The sequence below is a fragment of the Psammomys obesus genome, unplaced genomic scaffold (assembly GCF_907164565.1).
Source record: "Psammomys obesus unplaced genomic scaffold, mPsaObe1.curated_primary_1811, whole genome shotgun sequence".
Taxonomy (NCBI): Eukaryota; Metazoa; Chordata; class Mammalia; order Rodentia; family Muridae; genus Psammomys; species Psammomys obesus.
The window spans coordinates 1,321,645-1,340,945 of NW_026590677.1; positions in this window are offsets into that span (position 1 = coordinate 1,321,645).

Below are 19,301 nucleotides of genomic sequence, written 5' to 3' on the forward strand. Positions count from 1 at the left end.
GGGCAGACCTTGCCACTGTTGCTGACAGGCTGTGGCAGGCCCGTAGATTGGCAAGTTCATGTTTTCTATTCAATGACATTGAGAAAATCATGAATACCTCTGAGGAGGAGAATGGATGATTGTATTTATTTATACAACTGTTGGTTTTGCCTCTCCATATTTCAAAAGAAATTTGAGATAAGCAGAAAATAACAACATCAATGTAATAATTTAAAGAGATGAAGATTGTGGCCAAATTTTATTTTTAAAATAGCTAAGGAAACCAGGAATGGAGAGCATATAACAGAGTAAAAAGAATATTGTATACAGTTTTTAATGGTGTGATACTCAATAAGCTCTGTGGTGTAAATTTGTACCAAGATGTACTATATAAGCCGTTTTACTAGCATTCATAGATGATTAGTGTTCATTCTCAAATTGTCAGGGCCTATAATCACTTAGGAGTTGAGAGCCCTTGTGTACTTATGAGGCATTATCTAGGTTAACTTACCCTATAAACACACCTGTGATGGATGATCTTCAGTGTGTTAATTGAGATGGGGAGATCTTCCCACTCTAGGTGGCACTATCCACTGGATAAGATCCTGAACTATTTAAAGGGGGAAAGAATTGAGTAGAAGTATACAATGGTTGTTAGCTCTTTTCATATTGTGGATGTATTCTGACCAGTTGCTTCAGTCTGTAGCTACTTGAATTTCCTATCATGATGGACTATATCCTTGAACCATGAGCAAGAATGAATTCTTTTCCCATTATTATTGCTTTTGTCAGGATATTTATCACAGCAACAGAAAAATAGTTTCATTGCTATAACAATCTGAGACAAATAAACTTAGAAAAGATTTGAGCTCATGGTTTGAGGATTGTAGTTCATGACTAATTAGCTTCATTTCCTTTGGTTCTGTGGTTGAACATCATGGAAAAATCACATGCAAGAATAATTAAGAAATATAATTTAATAAAGCATATATTTGTGTTTTTGTTAAGGTATTTCTAGAGGAAGTTAACAAATGAGTCTATGATTACTAGGTGAAGAAAAGACTGTCTGCAGTGCTGATAGAGACTATCCAATCCCATCCACTAGCTGCTAAATACTCATGCGCTATACTTACAGCCGATAAACATCAGAAGTCCAGGCTCTCTCGCCCTTGGATTCTAGGATGTATGCCAATAGCTCCAAGTCCTGGTTTTCAAGTGTTTGGTCTTGAACTAAGAATTACATAATCATCTTGCCGGATAACTCATTAGACTTGAACCAGCATATCAGGGTCTCCATCCTGCTGAAAGACCCCTGCCTCACCCTAAGTTAAACATAGCTAACGCCATTTTGTGAGACACCACTGTTTTAAAACTCTGAAGGCCAGATGAGAAACTGAAAAATTACTGAGAAATCCTAGCTGTGTCACCCACTTGGGATATCTGTGGTCAGGCTGCCCCTGTTGAGTTAAAAACAACTTGTTGTGACTACCCTCATGGGATATCTATCAGAGGTTGTTCTAGCTGAGATAGGGAAAAACAAAATAACAGGTGGCCACGTTAAGGGGTGGTCAATCTTGGTGTCCCTGCCAAACTTTGACACAAACCGTGGTCTCATGTAAACGTACCAATCAGCTCCCTGTAACCATGCTTCTCGCTTCTGTACCAGTGCTTCTGCTCTAAAACCCTATAAAAACCCCAGCTTCCCATTTAGGGGGCGCGCAAAGTCCTTTCGAGTGACTTTCGCCCCGAGTACTCGTGTATCAAAATAAAAGCCTCTTGCTGTTTGCATCCGAATGGACTCGTTGTTCCTTGGGAGGGGGTCTCTCAGACGGAAGATACCCTCCGGGGATCTTTCACTGCAGCCTTTCATGGGATTTCTTGCCGGGAGCCAAAGCTATCTACTGAAGCCAAAGTCAAACAGTGAGCCAAAGTTATTTAGTGGAGACAAAGCTATTTACCGAAGCCAAAGCCATGTAGTGAGCAAAGGTCATTTAGTGGAGACCTAAAGCTATTTAGTTGAAGAGTTACCTAGGACCCGAAATTAGGGGTGATAGATTGTGAGAACATCTGTCTGTTAGTTTTAGAGCATCCGTGAGATAGCTTAAGAAAACATCCTTACGGTATCTTGCAGGTGCAATATTTAACCCATGGAAGCACTCTTCCTATCTCCTGCAGCAGTAAATTAACCTCCCCCCCTTTCCTGCCTTCTCCCTATATACGTTGGGTAAAAATGTTTAATAAACGAGGCTTTGATCAGACGAACAGACTTGGCCTTCATTTCTTACGCTTCTTGTCCCTTCCCCCCACTCCTTCCAATCTCCTCCTTAGGAACCCCGTTGAAGCCCCGAGGGTCGGGGCAACTTCTCAGCCACCATAATCTATGAGGAAGTTCCTCTTATTTGTACATATATGTTGTCTATTGTTTCTTGCCAAGACCCAAACAGCTTGGGGACTCTGGCTAGGGGTTGAATGACAGATACACACACACACACACACACACACACACACACACACACACACATTTTCACTGTATATATATGTGTGTGTGTGTGTGTGTGCATGTGTGTATATATGTGTATATATATGTATATATATATATATATGTATATATACACACTATATATATATATATAGTGAAAATATACATATATATGTATATACAGTGAAAATGGAATCAGGAAATGTTCTGTAATGCTACCTCTACCAATACAATCTGGGTCCTCACCATACTTATTAGGTGCAACATAGATAGAAGAGTTAGCTAGTCTTGGTAGGAGATCTCTATAGGCTAGCTGTCTAAAGCTATAAACATCTGGGAGGAGAAAGTTGCAGTAGCTAGTCTTTGCACACACTGATCAATCCTCCATAAGCACTCACTCAAATTCCTGAGAGAAGCTTTGCCTTTTGTCTTGAACCTGACACACCTGGCAACAATTTTGTAAATTTCCCAAGAGTTGATTTGTCTTGGAGTCTCTGACAGGGCATGCACATGTCAAAATACACATTCAATCACTTAGGACTTCCTCCGCTCACTATAGTTCATGTCTCTCTGGAGAACCATTTAAAAAGTGGGCCATGGACATATCAGAATTACACTTTTCTAAGGCAGTGACACAAAGGAGGGATTAAATAGCATAAAATGCAGAAGGAAGGTTGAGGGCTTAGAAAATTACTATCACAGCAATGACTTCAACATGAGTGATGATAGAAGACTTTCTTATTGACTCTGGTGTCCTCTAATAGATTTACAGCAAAGAGGATAAATATTGCATCTCTAGAGTCCCAAACAGGTTGTAAATGACAAATCCCGATGGTACATGATGAAACTCATTTTGTATTATTTTTATTATGCTAAGAGTGTTTTCTTTAATGTATGTGTGTGTGTGTGTATTTCACAATTATTTTTTTTCAAGAAGTTCTTCCCTGAATGTCCCCAGGCAGTTGGAAGGTTAAAGTTCTCTGTGCGCAACAATGACATCTTAACTACTACACCATATGGTGCTTTTCAAAGGAGAATACCTTTCTCATTTGGAACACTAGTAAGCCATTTAATAATAAAGGCTCATTTAATAACTGGTTTCTCTGAAAATAAATGAAGAATGTGGTCCCCACCTTTGTGTGTTAATTTTCAATGTGATGTTATATGATATTAGCAGCATGGTAAAGAAATAGCTTCCAAAGGCAACCGCAGTTCCAAAATATAATAATAATAATAACAATAATAACAACAGTAGGAATAAGTAATAATAATAAAATAAAAAAGGAGTCAAAGCAGATTTAGTCCATTTTAAAATAGCTGACCAAGACAGCAAGATCTATTTGAATAACCGTAGTTGCACTCATGGTGAGAGTAAGTTACTTCCTAGTGAAGCTAAATTATTCTGAAGCGGGGCTAAGTATAGAGGAATAATTATCTCCACCAACAGAACATGTTAACCTTTCCAAGCAAGGTATCATTCTAGGTGCAAATGCATATAGCACACACACACACACACACACACACACACACACACATACAAATACACACACACATAAACACACATTCACACACACACACACACACACACGGGAGAAGGAAGGTAGGAGGAGGGAGAGAAGAAGAGGGAGAAAGAGATGCACTCTAGTTTTACAGATACACATTTATCTTAATATACTGTAAAAAGATCTCATCTCACGTTCAGCTTCTTCCTGGATTACTCAGGTCTTCAATTTTTTCCATTCTTCTTTCTAGTACTTTGCCCCTCTGTCTAGCAGCTAGCAAAAGGAATAGGTATAGAACAGCACTAATATCTCTTCTGGTTTATTTCCCCCTATAGGGGTTAGAAATATGTAACATGCTTTTTTTTACATGACAAAGATTTTTTATTTCTTTTTAAAAATTTATTAATTAGAGTTTATTCACTATTTATCCTCCCTGTAGCTCCCTCTCTCCTCCCCTCCCAATTCCACCCTCCCTCCCCCTTCTTCACCCATGTGCCTTCCCAAGTCCCATTGATGGGGGAGTTCCTTCTCCCCTTCCCTCTGATCCTAGTCTATCAGGTCTCATCAGGACTGGCTGCATTATCTTCCTCTGTGGCCTCGTGTAACATGCTTTCTTTTTAAGCTTTGTAATCTTAGATATAAAGTGATCATCAGATGCATAACAAGAGAAATATGCTTAGATGAGTCAGCACACATAAATCTAGCTGTGCTTCAGCACAGCAGTATCAGAATAAACAAGGAGAGCTCATTACAACATTGACTACTGGGTCCATTCCTAAAGTTTCTGAATTAGGTTTGAGTGACTCCCAACAATTTTCTAACCAGCTTCACAATGATGTTGATGCTGATATCTTCAGGATCATACTTTAAAGATGACCTATCAGTGGACTTGGGAATGGGCATGAGAGGAGATGAGGGAGGGAGGGTGGGATTGGGAAGGAATGAGGGAGAGGACTACAGCTGTGATACAAAGTAAATAAACTGCCCAGGGATGGCACTGTACTCAGTGAGTAGGGTCCTCCCACATCAGTCATCAATTAAGAAAATGTACCACAGGCTTGCCCACAGGCCAATCTGGTGAGGGACATTTGCTCAGTTGAGGTATCTTCTTCCCGAAAGATTCTAGTTTGTATCAATTTGACATAAAAGTAACTAACACACTATCTTATTTCCGAAATTCATTAAAACAAACAAATAACATAAAAAAATCAACAAATGCAAACTTGAATGGGGACAAAATTGAGTGTTTACACATTGCTGGTAGGAATATAAAGTGTCCAGCTATTATGGAAATGTACATGAAGGTTCCTCAAAAAAATAGCAAAAAGTCTTCCACATGACACAGATATAACACTCCCATGTATTTATCCAAAGGATCCTAAGTAGACATATCATAGAGGTATTTGAATACCAGTGTTTATTCCAACACTTTTCACAATAACTAGAATTTTTGCCTTACTATGAGAACAGAATGAATGCAATTAAGTAACAGCTGTAAACATAAATCTTTGGAAATGTGAACTCAAAAATATCATTATCTTTCTCCAAAATTGTTTACTTCTGTATTCATACTCTCACTGTTATGAAGTTTAATGAACAGTCAGTGATGCAGGTTGAAAATATTTCTTTAATTTTTATTTGTTACTTCTAAAATATTTCTTGATTATATATTATGTTTCAAGAACTGTTCTGCAGAGTGGAATACCTGCAATGATCTCTGTCTTCATGATGATTAAAGGAACAGTAAAGCACACACTTTCTATCATTTAAGTAATGTTGAATTTCTAAACAATCATCAGTTTTCTATGAAAAAGAGCTACAGACTATTATAATATTCTTTAAGGTTTTTTATATATTTTTTATTTAACTTTTATTAATTACACTTCATTCATTTTGTATCCCCCCATAAGCCCCTCCCTCCTCCCCTCCCAGTCCCACCCTCCCCCTTCCATTCTGCATGCATGCCCCTCCCCATGTCCACTGATTGGGGAGGTCCTCCTCTCCTTCTATCTGATCTTAGTCTATCAGTTCTCATCAGAAGTGGCTGCATTGTCAGGGTTCTAGGTTATCTCCATGGATAGTCCTTGGTTGGAGTATGAGTCTCTGGGAAGTTCCCTGTGTTTAAATTTTCTTGTTCTGTTGCTCTCCTTGTGGAGTTCCTGTCCTCTCCAGCTCTTACTATTTCCCACTTCTTACATAAAATTCCATTCACTCTGCCCGACAGTTAGACATCAGGCTCAGCATCTGCTTACACAGTCTGCATGGCAGAGGCTTTCAGAGGCCCTCTATGGCAGGTTCCGAGGTTGTTTCCTGTTTTCTTCTTCTGGATTTCAGAGGCCTTCTGTAGCAGGTTCCTAGGTTGTTTACTGTTTTCTTTTTCTTCAGATGTCCATCCTCTTTGCCTTTCAGGATGGGGATTGAACATTTTACTTAGGGTCCTCTCTTTTGCTTAGTATGTTTAGATGCACAGATTTTAGTGGGTTTATTCTATGTTGTATGTTTATATGAGTAAGTATATACCGTGTGTATCTTTTTGCTTCTGGAACAACTCACTCAGGATGATCCTTTCCAGGTCCCACCATTTACCTGCAAATTTCATGATTTCCTTATTTTTCTTTGCTGAGTAATACTCCATTGTATAGATGTACCACAGTTTCTGCATCCATTCTTCATTTGACGGGCATCTGGGCTGTTTCCAGCTTCTGGCTATTACAAATAAAGCTGCTACAAACATGGTTGAGCAAATGTCCTTTTTGTGTACTTGAGCCTCTTTTGGGTATATGCCTAGGAGTGATATGGCTGGATCTTGAGGAAGCACTATTCCTAGATGTCTGAGAAAGTGCCAGATTGATTTCCAGAGTGGTTGTACAAGTTTACACTCCCACCATCAGTGGAGAAGTGTTCCCCTTTCTCCACAACCTCTCCAGCATGTGTTGTCCCTTGAGTTTTTCATCTTGGCCATTCTGATGGGTGTAAGGTGAAATCTCAGGGTGGTTTTGATTTGCATTTCCCTAATGGCTAATGAGGTTGAGAATTTCTTTAAGTGCTTCTCTGCCATTTAATATTCCTCTACAGAGAATTCTCTCTTTAGCTTTGTTCCCCATTTTGTAATTGGATTACTTGGTTTGCTGCTTTCCAGCTTCTTTAGTTCTTTATATATCCTGGATATGAGTCCTAAGTCAGATAAAGGGTTGGTGATGATTCTTTCCCAATCTGGAGGCAGTCGCTTTGTTTTGATGACAGTGTCTTTTGCTTTACAGAAGCTTTTTCAATTTCATGAGGTCCCATTTACTGATTGTTGCTCTTAGAGCCTGTGCTGTTGGTGTTCTGTTCAGGAAGTTCTCTCCTGTACCAATGAGTTCTAGGGTATTCCCCACTTTTTTTGTAGCCGTTTTAATGTGTCTGGTTTTATGTTGAGGTGTTTCATCAACTTGGACTTCAGTTTTGTGCAGGGTGATAAGTATGGATCTATTTTCATTTTCTACATGTAGACATCCAGTTGGACCAGCACCATTTGTTGAAGATGCTATCTATTTTCCATTGAAAGGTTTTGGCATCTTTGTCAAAAATCAGGTGTCCATAAGTGTGTGGGTTTATTTCTGGGTCCTCTGTTCGGTTCCACTGATGCACCATTCTGTTTCTATGCCAGTACCATGCAGTTTCTATAACTGTTGCTCTATAGTACAGCTTAAGATCAGGGATGGAGATTCCTCCAGAAGATCTTTTATTGTAGAGGATTGTTTTAGCAATTCTGGGTTTCTTGTTATTCCATACGAAGTTGAGAATTTTTCTTTCCAGGTCTGTAAAGAATTGTGTTGGCAATTTGATGGGAATTGAATTAAATCTGTAGATTGCTTTTGGTAAGATGGCCATTTTTACTATGTTAATCCTGCCAAGCCATGAGCATGAAAGGTCTTTCCATCTTCTCATATCTTCCTCTAATTCTTCCTTCACAGACTTGAATTTTTTTCATACAAGTCTTTGACTTGCTTAGTTAGGGTTACACCAAGGTACTTTATGTCATTTATGGCTATTGTGAATGGAAGTTGTTTCTCTAATTTCTTTCTCAGCCCTTTTGTCTTTTGTATACAGGACTGCTACTAATTTTTTTTTTGAGATAATTTTGTATCCGGCCACTTTGCTGAAGGTGTTTATCAGCTGTAGGACTTCCCTGGTAGAGTTTTTGGGGTCACTCAAGTATACTACCATATAATCTGCAAATAGTGATATTTTGATTTCTTCCTTTCCCATCTGTATCCCCTTGATCTCCTTCAACTGTCTTATTGCTCTAGCAAGGACTTCCAGCACTATGTTGAAGAGATATGGGAAGAGTGAGCAGCCTTGTCTTGTCCCTGATTTCAGTGGGATTGCTTTAAGTTTCTCTGCGTTCAGTTTGATGTTGGCTATAGGCTTGCTGTATATCGCCTTTACTATGTTTTGATATGTACTTTGTATCCCTGATCTCTCCAACACTTTAAACATGAATGGATGTTGGATTTTGTCAAATGCTTTTTCAGCATCTAGGGAGATTATCATGTGTTTTTTTTTCATTCAGTTTGTTAATATGGTGGATCACATTTATGGATTTCCATATATTGAACCACCCCTGCACACCTGGGATGAAGCCTACTTGGTCATAGTGGATAATATCTTTGATGTGTTCTTGTATTCGGTTTGCAAGTATTTTGTTAAGTATTTTTTCATCAACGTTCATAAGAGGTATTGGCCTGAAATTCTCTTTCTTTGTTGAGTCTTTGTGAGGTTTAGGTACCAAGATGACTGTGGCTTCATAGAATGAGTTTGGTAGTGTTCCTTCTGTTTCTATTTTGTGGAATAGTTTAAAAAGAATTGGAGTTAGCTTTTATTTGAAGGTGTGGTAGAATTCTGCGCTGAAGCCATCTGGTCCTGGGCTTTTTTTGGATGGGAGACTTTTGATGACTGCTTCTATTTCTTTGGGGGATATAGGAATATTTAATTGATTTACCTGGTCCTGATTCAGCTTTGGTAAGACAAATCGATCAAGAAAATTGTCCATTTCATTTAGATTTTCAAATTTTGTTGTGTATAGACTTTTGAAGTAAGTCCTAATGATTGTTTGGATTTCCTCAGTGTCTGTAGTTATGTCCCCCTTTTCATTTCTGATTTTGTTGATTTGGGTGGTGTCTCTCTGCCTTTTACTTAGCTTGGCTAAGGGTTTGTCGATCTTGTTGATTTTTTCAAAGAACCAGTTCTTGGTTTCATTGATCCTTTGAATTGTTTTATTTGTTTCTAATTGATTGATTTCAGCCATTACTTTGATTATTTCCAGCTGTCTACTCCTTTTTGTTTTGTCTGCTTCTTCTTTTTCTAGGGTTTTTAAGTGGGCCATTAAGTTGCTTGAATGAGCTGTCTCGAATTTCTTCTTGAAGGCATTTAGTGCTATGCACTTTCCTCTTAGCACTGCTTTCATTGTGTCCCACAAGTTTGGATATGTTGTGTCTTCATTTTCATTGAGTTCTAGAAAGGCTTTAATTTCTTTCTTTATTTCTTCCCTGACCCAGCTTTCATTTAGTAACAAGTTGTTCAGTTTCCATGTGTGTGTAGGCTATTTTCTCTTAATTTTGTTGTTGAAGTCCAGCTTTATTCCATGGTGATCAGACAGGATACAAGGGATTATTTCAGTCTTCTTGTATCTGTTGAGGCTTGCTTTGTGACCAACTATATGGTCTATTTTGGAGAAGGTTCCATGAGGTGCTGAGAAGAAGGTAAATTCTTTTGTGTTTGGGTGTAATGTTCTGTAAATGTCTTTGAGGTCCATTTGATTCATGACCTCTGTCAGAGATATTGTTTCTTTGTTTAATTTCTGTTTTGTTGACCTTTCCTTTGTTGAGAGTGGGGTGTTGATGTCTCCCACTATTAATGTGTGGGGATCTATATGTGGTTTAAATTTTATCAATGTTTCTTTTACAAATGTGGGTGCTCTTGTATTTGGGGCATAGATGCTCAGGATTGTGATGTCTTCCTGGTGGAGTTTTCCCTTGATGAGTATGAAGTGTCCTTCCTCATGTCTTTTTATTAATTTTGGTTGAAAGTCTATTTTATCAGATATTAGAATGGCTACTCCTGCTTGTTTCTTGGTTCCATTTGCTTGGAAAGTCGTCTTCCAACTTTTTACCCTCAGGTAATGTCTATTTTGTGTCTTAGGTGTGTTTCTTGTATGCAACAGATTGCTGGGTTTTGTTCACGTATCCATTCTGTTAATCTGTGTCTTTTTACTGGAGAGTTGAGTCCATTGATGTTGAGAGAGATTAATGACCAGTGGCTGTTAGATCCTTTGATTTTGATGTTGGCTGTGATCATAAGGTTGTGTGCTTGGTTGCTTTTTGTTTTGCTGTAGTAAGGTTAATTATTTCCTGTGTTTTCTTGACAGAAGCTAATTTTCTTTGGTTGTATTTTCCCTTCCAGTGTCTTCTCTAATGCTGGATTTATGTGTAGGTATTGTTGAAATTTGTTTTTGTCATTGAATATGTTGTTTTCTTCGTCTATGAGGACTGAGAGTATTGCAGGGTATAGTAGCCTTGGTTGACATCTGTGTTCTCTTAGGGTCTGCATGATATCTGTCCAGGCCCTTCTGGCTTTCATAGTTTCTGTTGAAAAGTCAGGTGTGATTCTAATGGGTTTGCGGTTATATGTTACTTGGCCTTTTTCCCTTGCAGCTTTTAGTATTTTTTTCTTTGTTCTGTATACTTACTGTTTTGAATATTATGAGGCGGGAGGATTTTCTTTTCTGGTCAAATTTGTTGGGTGTTCTGTAGGCCTCATGTATCCTTATTGGCTTCTCCTTTAACTTGGGGAAATTTTCTTCAATGATTTTGTTGAAAATATTTTCTGGGCCTTGGAGAAGGGAGTCTTCTTTTTCTCTCTTCCTATTATTCTTAGGTTTTGTCTTTTCATATTGTCTTGGATTTCTTGAACTGTCTGTGTCTGGAATTTTTTGGATTTAACATTTTCTTTGACAGATACATCGATTTCTTCCATTGGTTCTTCTACACCTGAGATTCTTTCTTCCATCTCTTGTAGTCTGTTAGTGATGCTTACCTCTGTAGTTCCTGTTTTCTTCCCTAAATTCTTCCTGTCCTTTATTTTCTTCATTTGTGTTTTCTTTAATTTTTCTAGTTCTATCTTCAGGTCTTGAGTTGTTTTGTTTACTTCCTTCACCTGTCTGATTGTATTTTCCTCTTTTTCTTTTAGTTCCTTCAACTCTGTTTCTTTTATTTCTTTCAGTGATTTAATTATTTCATCTCTGAAGGCCACACACTGTTTGGCTGCATCTTCCTGTATTTCTTGACAGATGGCAATAATCTGTTTGTCTTTAACTTCCTCCATTTCTTTACAGATAGCCATGATGTTTGTTTTTATCTTCCTCTAATTCTTTACGTATTTTATTTGTTTCCTCTATTATCCTCTTCATCAGCATAGATGTAAGGTCATCTTTTTGATTTTCTATTGTGCTTTTGTTGTCCAGGGCTGTTCACTCCTAGATGGCTGGGTTCTGGTGATGCCATATTGCTCTGTCTTTTGTTGGTTGAGCTTTTACGCTGACCTCTATCCATTGGGCTGTTTTAGGTGTTGGCTGTTAGTTTCTGTGTTTCCTGGAGTCCTGAGGTAGGAAGAATCCCCTTGGCCGGAAGATGATTTTTCCTGAAAGAGTCCTCCTCTGCTTTTTGGTTATGGTTACTGTATGGCCAGTGTTTCTCAGGAATTGCCACTGCTCACCTCAGGTTTATAGCCCAGAGTAGTAGCTGTGGTCTTTGTTAGGCAGGGGGGATCCCCTCTTACCGATAGAAGTTCTCAAGACAGCTGCTCCACTGCTTGGTTATAAATTTAGTGAGCTGCTGCTGTTACAGTTTTCCAGGTACAGTCCTCTTGAAGAACCTGCTGATTCCCTAGCTGTGAGGTTTTCTCCCAACAGGGAAACTCAGTCTGTTATCCTGGGGCACACAGTTCTGTCCGGGAAAGTGAGAGGGGCACCCAGCAAGTCTCTCGGCCAGAGGCTGAGTGCTCTGCTCTGGGCCTAGAGAATGTGCACCTAGGTTGAGTTGGCACCTAGGGGTGCCGCTCTGGTCTGGAGGCTGGGTGCCTCAGTCTGGACCAGAAGCTATGTGTCCCTGTCTGGGATGTTGGCTGCAGGCACTTCTCTGGTCCAGACGCTGTGTGTGCAGCCTTCTTGAAAGGACCAAGGATTCCCACAGTTTTGACAGTCTAGCTAGGGATAACTAGTTGATCCTTGGCACAGTATCTGAGGGCTGCTGTAATGGCTCTCTGGCTTTTGTAGGTCTGAGGATGCAGCTGTGTGCCCTAGTGCCCTAGGGGTACTCAATAATGGCGGCTGAGCACAGCGCTCCTTCCTGCAGTAGAAGGCTAGAGCCTAGAGTCTGCGTGAATTCAGAAGTCTTTTGGTGCTGGGTGTCCTGAGCGTTAGACCTGATGATCCCCCCCCCCGCTGGGGGTTTCCTCCTGCCAGGGACACCCAGTCTTTGCTTTGGGGACCGCCGTTCTGTCTGGGGTGGCGGTGAGTAGAACCCATAGGAACAGGCGCCCGCCCCTGGCTCCGCCTTTCTGGCCGTTGGGAGCCTGGGTGTCTGCCTAAACTGGCTAATTTTTCTGAGACCTTTTCCTGGTGGTGATATCAGCTGAGTGCTCTGAGATCAGACCAGCCATTTCCCTCACTGTGTGTTTGCACCCAACAGTGAAACTGAGTCTTTGGTGCCCTGGTGCCCACAGTTCTATCTGAAGCAGCGGATCATGCGCGCAGGCAGGGCTCTGTGCTGGCTCCTGGGTTCCTGGCTCTGGCTCTGGGCTGGCTCCTGGGGCGCCCGCGGAACCCAAGTCTTTTCCAGGGGATGTCTGGGTGACCTAAGGTCAGTCCTAATCGTTTCCTGCTCCGTGGGGTTATCTCTCAACTGAAAAATCCAGTCTGTGATGTTGTGGGCCCACAGTTCAGTCTGGGACAGTGATCAGATCATGCTGGCGTGTAGCTCTGGGCTGGCGACCAAGCACCTGGCAGAACCAAGGTCTCTTCCGTGGTTTAGCCGGGTGAGTTAAAGCTCATTGAATCCCCTACTGTGGGGTATCCTCTCACCTGAGAAACACAATCACTTGTGTTTTATGGCTGCGAGTTCTGCTTGCTGGTCACTGTGCTAATCCTGCTGTGCTGCTATTCAGAATGAGAGTCCTCCCGGCGCTGCCATCTTGCCCCGCCCCGACTATTATAATATTTAAAAACAGTTACCAGAAATAAATATATGCAAATACTTAATGTTGTTTAAATAACCACACTGGAGACAGATAGAAAACATTGAAGAATGTCTCTTAATAATATAAAATTTTCTTTTTGTGATAAAGTACAAACATAATAAAAGAAACAGAACAAAACTCCCAGAAGAAAAAATTGTAAAAATATATAAATACCAGGGTAAGAGAAAAGACCCAGGAGTTACAGAGTACTTACTATTATTTTTTCTTTCTCTTTTATTTATTTTATTTTTATTATTAAATACAATTTATTCACTTTGTATCCCACTTGTAGCTCCCTCCACCTACCCTCCCAAAGCCATCCTCCCTTCCTCTGCTCCACCCATGCCCCTCCCCCAGTCCACTGATAGGGGAGGTCTTCCTCTCCTTCCTTCTGATCCTAGTCTATCAGGTCTCATCAGGATTGGCTGCATTGTCTTCCTCTGGTAAGGCTGCACCCCCCTGAGGGGGAGGTAATCAAAGAACAGGCCAATCAGTTCATGTCAGAGACACTGTTTCCATTACTATGGAATCCACTTGGACACTGAATTGCCATGGGCTACATCTGTTCAGGGGTTCTAGTTTGTCTCCATGAATGTATCACTCTCAGAAAAGACCTCTGTGCCCAGAAGTTTTGGTTCTGTTGTTCTCTCTGTTTGCAGCTCCTGTTTTTTCCAGGTCTTACTATTTCCCACTTCTATCATATGAGTCCGTGCACTCTGCCCAAAGTTTGTCTATAGGTCTCAGCATCTGCTTTGATATCCTACGGGACAGAGACCCTCAAAGGTACTTTGTGGTAGGCTCCTGTCCTGTTCCCTGTTTTCACCCTCTTCTGATGTCCATCCTCTTTGTCTTTCTGAATGAGGAATGAGCATTACCCAGAGTCCTCCTTCTTGATTAGATTTTGTAGGTGTGCAGGTTTTAGTATGCTTATCCTATATTATATGTCTAATATCCACTTATGAGTGAGTATATACCCTGTGTGTCTTACTGATTCTAGGATACCTCACTCAGGATGATCTTTTCCAGTTCCTACCATTTACCTGCCTATTTCATGATTTCCTTGTTTTTAATAGCTGAACACTGTTCCATTGTGTAGATGCACCACAATTTCTTTATCCATTCCTCAGTTAAGAGGCATCTGGATTGTTTCCAGCTCCTGGCTATTACAAATAAAGCTGCTACAAACATGGTTGAGAAAATGTCCTTGTTGTACACTTGAGCAACTTTTGGATATATGCCTAGGAGTGATATAGCTGGATCTTGAGTTAGCACTATTCCTAATTCTCTGAGAAAGCACCAGATTGATTTCCAAAGTGGTTGTAAAAGTTTACATTCCCACCAGCAGTAGAGGAGGGTTCCCTTTCTCTACACCATCTCCAGCATGTGTTGTCACTTGAGTTTTTGATCTTAGTCATTCTGATGGGTGTAAGGTGAAATCTCCGGGTTGTTTTGATTTGCATTTTCCTGATGACTAAGGATGTTGAGCATTCCTTTAAGTGTTTATCTGGCATTCAACATTCCTCCATTAAGAATTCTCTGTTTAGCTCTGTACCCCATCTTTTAATTGGATTACTTGTTTTGTTGCTGTTTAACTTCTTAAGTTCTTTATATATTCTGGATATTAGCCTTCTGTCAGGGTTGGTGAAGATCCTTTCCCAATCTGTAGGCAATCGTTTTGTTCTGACAACAGTGTCCTCAGTTCTTATAAAAGGTAGCTCACAATCAGCTTTAAGTCCAGCTCCAGAAAATCTGACACCTTTTCTGGCCTCAGCAGTCACTGCACTACTTTGTATATACCCCACTCACCATACACACACACACACACACACACACACACACATACAAACACACACACACACACTTAAAAACTAACAAAATATTTTAGAAAATCAGATACATCTTTTTATATATAACTACATCAAAAGAATATAGAACCTCAGGAAACAAAAAAGCAGTATAGATTTCAATATTAGAAGTCTTTCACAGTGAAAATGACAAAGATTGAAAGCCATTGTACCCTGATTTAAGGAAGAACAGAAGGGAGGGAAAATGATAGATTCAGTCTTTCATGCATCTACACTTGAGTAGTGGGTATCAGTCAAAGCCTTAGAAAGAGTTGACAAATGGAAGGGGACAACACCATCCTTAAAAGGCATGGTTTAAAAATGAAAAAAAAAATATTTAAAAAGTATGGTCTACACTGCTGAACTACAAACAAACTTTACTCAGAAAACTTCTATGTTTGAAGGATATTACATTAATAATATACTTCAGAGAAGATAATACATGTAATGAGGAGGAAACTACTGTCAATTTCATTCTTCTTAGCCATCCCATGTTATATTCCCATGAGATTATTTTCTTATTCCAGTGAATTATACATAGTGTCTAGAAGAGCAAAGTTACCAACATACACTTTCAGAAATGCTTAATCTATCAGTTTAATTGCATTGATTCTCAAGAACTTTTTTCTACATTGTTCAGCAACTGATTACATAGATTGAAATTACATAGTGTCCCATAGACCTCAAATTCATACTGGCCAATATCTATAGTCAAAGAGAAGAGCAGTCAATATTTCCAGAGAATTTCCAATTAGTTAATTCAATTGAGGATTGCAGACAGATAGAAACACAGTTGGTAAACAAACTTTGTAGACAGAGCTACTTTCATAATATGCAAATAGCTGTACTTGAGCACATGATTGTGTTTATTCATAGCCAGCCAGTTACTATACCATAGTTATAGGCATTCTTTCTCAGCCTATCAAGTCATTATCTCCAAAAATTTCTTTCATTTATTTAATTTATATATTCAATTAGGTAAATTCCTTTTATTTAATTTATATATTCAATTAGGTGAAAGTTTCCAAAGAATACAGGATACACAGAGGAGAAAGTTAAGAGCCTAATAATGGGAAAGCTTGTCTGTAATGAAATTCAAAATATAACATGGACTATGAATCATCCATACAGATATCACTAGATATTTTCTTATCCTCTGTACTCTACTACCCTTCACAATGAAACAAATGGTTGTAGTTTTAGATGCCCAACAGGAAACACCACCACAAATCCCCAGAAAACTCTAAATCTAGTTTTATTATGACCTCTTTGGCTGAAAAATTATTGTTTACCATATTTGGGCATTGTTATTTTAATACATAATATGTCATCTGGATGCATTGGCTGAAGCCTGTAATCCCAACAATCAGGGAGGCAAAGGCAGGTGGATCTCTTTGAGTTCAAGGTGACCCTGGTCTACAAATTGAGTCCACGACAGCCAAGGCTAAACAGAGAAACCTTGCATTAAAATAACAAACAAACAAAATAATATAGTATCTGTAATATTTAAAGCCTTTGTTCACGCATTTTACATGTTGTTTATAAATGAAATCCTACATTTACAAGTAATATAATTCAAAACAGATTGTATTTTGTATTTATGAATACATATGCATGTAACTACAATTAAAGAAGTGGAGATCATAAATTTGAGGGAGAGCAAAAGAGTGTACAAAAGATGGACTGGAAAGAAGAAAGGCTGGGGGAAATGATGCAAATAAAATTTACAAGATAATACGATGAATTATCTCCACATGTTGATCTGCTAGTTCTACCTAAAATATGCATAATTTTAAAAATTCTTCAGATTCTGGCTATTACGAATAAAGCTGCTATGAACATGGTTGAGCAAATGTCCTTGTATACTTGAGCATATACTTGGATACATGCATAGGAGTGATATAGCTGGATCTTAACGAAGCTATATTCCTAATTGTCTGAGAAAGTGCCAGATTGATTTCCAAAGTGGTTGTACAAGTTTACATTCCTACGAGCAAAAGAGGAGGGTTCCTCTTGCTCCACATCCTCTTCAGCATGTGTTGTCACTTCAGCATTTTATAATTTTATTTTTTTTGTATATTACAGCTTATCCATGTTGTATTCCAGCAGTATCTCCCTCCCTCATTCATTCGCAATTCGGACCCTCTTTCCCTCATCTCCTCCTATGCCCTTCCCGCAGTCCACTCTGCGGGAAGGGGAGGTCCTTCTCCCCTTCCTTCTGATCGTAGTCTATCAGGTCTCATCAAGACTGGCTGCATTGTCTTCCTCTCTAGCCTGGTAAAGCTGCATCCCCCTCAGGGGGAGGTGATCGAAGAGTTCATGTCAGAGACAGTCTCTGTTCCCATTACTAGAGAACCCACTTGGACATTGAACTGCCAAGGGCTACATGTGCGCAGGGGTTCTAAGTTATCTCCATGAATGGCTGGAGTATCAGTCTCAGAAAAGACCCCTGGGCCCAGAATGTTTTTTTCTTTCCTGTGCAGATCCTGCCCCCTCCAGTACTTTCTATTTCCCTCTTCTTTCATAAGCTCCCCTGCACTCTGCCCAGAGATTGGCTATGAATCTCAGCATCTGCTTTGATACCCTGCAGAATAGAGTCTTTCAGAGTCCCTTTGCGGTAAGCTCCTGTCCTGTTTCCTATTTTCTCCCTCTTCTGATGTCCATCCTGTTTCTCTTTCTGAATGAGGATTGAACATCTTACCCCTGGGTCCTCCTTCTTGATTAGCTTCCTCAGGTGTACAGATTTTAGTATTATTAGCCTATATTGTATGTCTAATATCCACTTATGAGTGAGTATATAACATGTGTGCCTTTCTGCTTCTGGGATACCACACTCAAGATGATCTTTTCTAGATCTCATCATTTGCCTGCAAATTTCAGGATTTCCTTGTTTTTAATTGTTGAGAAGTATTCCATTGTGTAAATGTACCACAATTTCTTCATCCATTCCTCCACTGAGGAACATCTGGGTTGTTTCCAGGTTCTGGCTATTGTGAATAAAGCTGCTAAGAACATGGTTAAGCAAAAGTCCTTGTTGTGTACTTAGCAAATTATATGCCTAAAAGTGGTATAGCTGGATCTTGAGTTAGCATTATTCCTAATTGTCTGAGAAATCGCCAGATTGATTTCCAAAGTAGTTGTACAAGTTTACATTCCCACCATCAATGGAAAGGGATCCCCTTTCTCCACATCCTCTCCAGCGTGTATTGTCACTTGAACTTTTGATCTTAGATATTCTGGTGGGTGTAAGGTGAAATCTCAGGGTGGTTTTGATTTGTATCTTGCTGATGACTAAGGACATTGAGCATTTCATTAAGTGTTTCTCTGACATTCTATATTCTTCTATTGAGAATCCTCTGTTTAGCTCTGTACCACATTTTTAATTGAATTATTTGGTTTGTTGATGTTAACTTCTGAAATTCTTTATATATTTTTTATGTTAGCCCTCTTTCAGATATAGGATTGGTGAAGATCCTTTCTTAGTCTATAGGCTGTCGTTTTGTTCTGATGACAGTGTCTTTTGCTTTACAGGTTTTCTGTTTCATTTATTGATTGCTGATCTTAGAGAGTGTGCTGTTCATGTTCTGTTCAGAAAGTTGTCTCCCATGCCAATGAGTTCAAGACTCTTCCCCATGTTTTCTTCCAACAGATATAGTGTGTCTGGTTTTATGTTGAGGTCTTTGATCTACTTGGATTTTAGTTTTGTGAAGGATAATAAATATGGATCTATTTGCATTTTTCTACATGTAGACAGCTTCATTTGTAATAGTCCAAATCTGGAAACAACCCCTATGTCCCTCAATGGAAGGATGGATACAGAAATCGTGGTACATTCACACAATGGAATACTACTCAACAATTAAAAACAAGGAAATCCTGAAATTTGTAGGCAAATGGTGGGATCTAGAAAAGATCATCCTAAGTGAGGTATCTCAAAGCAGAAAGACACACATGGTATATATTCACTTATAAGTGGATATTAGACATATAATATAGGACAAACATACTAAAATCTGTACACCTAAGTAAGCTAGGAAAGAAGGGAGACCCTGGGTAAGATGATCAATCCACACTTAGGTAGGCAAATATGACAGATATCACAAGAGGGAAAAAAAAACAGAGAACAAGACAGGAGCCAACCACAGAGGGCCTCTGAAAGACTCTACCCAGCAGTATATCAAAGCAGATGCTGAGACTCATAACCAAACTTTATGCAGAGTA